At 49.2% G+C, this 883-nt stretch overlaps 1 protein-coding gene across 1 annotated transcript in view; it reads left to right on the top strand.

Annotated features, from left to right (window-relative positions):
* The window catches only part of IGFBP4 (insulin like growth factor binding protein 4), a 12,281-nt gene that overhangs the window by 5,688 nt on the left and 5,710 nt on the right, over positions 1–883 (top strand). The gene's annotated exons all lie outside the window — the stretch shown is intronic.

The following is an 883-nucleotide window of genomic DNA, read 5'->3' as shown; positions in this document are numbered from 1 at the left end:
GGAGGTCTTACTATGGTGTCTTCTCGTTGGTTGACTGTCAGGAGCTTGATATGAGACTGGAGTCCCCTCTGGGATGTCCTTGGCATGTTCAATATGCAGAAGGATGGATCATATCTATCTGCTGTATTTATTCTTTCCTTTTGATTCCTCTTTCTAAGCCAGCCCCTGACTCATGACAACATCTTCTTCCATCCTTGGTGAATTTCATTAATAACTCCTGCTGTGTAATCTTGACAAAGCTTCTCTGAAGGTCTAGATTCCTCTTTACCTGTTTTCCCTTTATCCACATACCACCCTCCCTGCCCCTCAAACAAGGAGAATGAAAAGAGAATCAACCCTCCAGCTTTGGCTAGGCAGAATAATACCATTTGACCCAGAGGCAGCTCTGGGACCACTGCCATGCATGGAGGAACCTGCTAACTCCTCAGGAAAAAAAAAAACCCTGACGCAAAACAGATGTAACCTCCTGTCTGGCTGCCAACATCTGGAATGCTGGCAGGGGCTTTGCACTCAGGCCAGCAGCGAGCTGCCAAGCCTGAGCATTTCAGAGGTGGCTCTGATCTGCAGAGAGGTCTTCCAACCTCTTTCTCCAGCTCAGCCCTGTATTCCAGTTTTGATTGCTTGGAGGGAAGAACACTGGTTACAGTTATGGGACTTGTGGATGGGGCTTTTCTTGAGCTCATAGCCTTCAGGAGACCCACAGAGTGGGGAGGGTCCAGTTTTACCAGTCCTGTCTCCAGATCGCCAGTGTTCTGGCTCTGGGTAACAGATATATGGACTTTGGATGGGGTCTGAGTCTAAGGATGGGTCTGAAGGAGTGTGAGAGGCTGTTCTCTTGGTCCTGGGGCCACGCAGGGGATCTCTCTCTCTCTCTCTCTCTCTC

The sequence above is a fragment of the Otolemur garnettii genome, unplaced genomic scaffold (assembly GCF_000181295.1).
Source record: "Otolemur garnettii isolate 467f Iridium unplaced genomic scaffold, OtoGar3 scaffold00018, whole genome shotgun sequence".
In the NCBI taxonomy this organism is placed as follows: Eukaryota; Metazoa; Chordata; class Mammalia; order Primates; family Galagidae; genus Otolemur; species Otolemur garnettii.
This window is presented reverse-complemented; position numbering and strand designations above follow the sequence as displayed.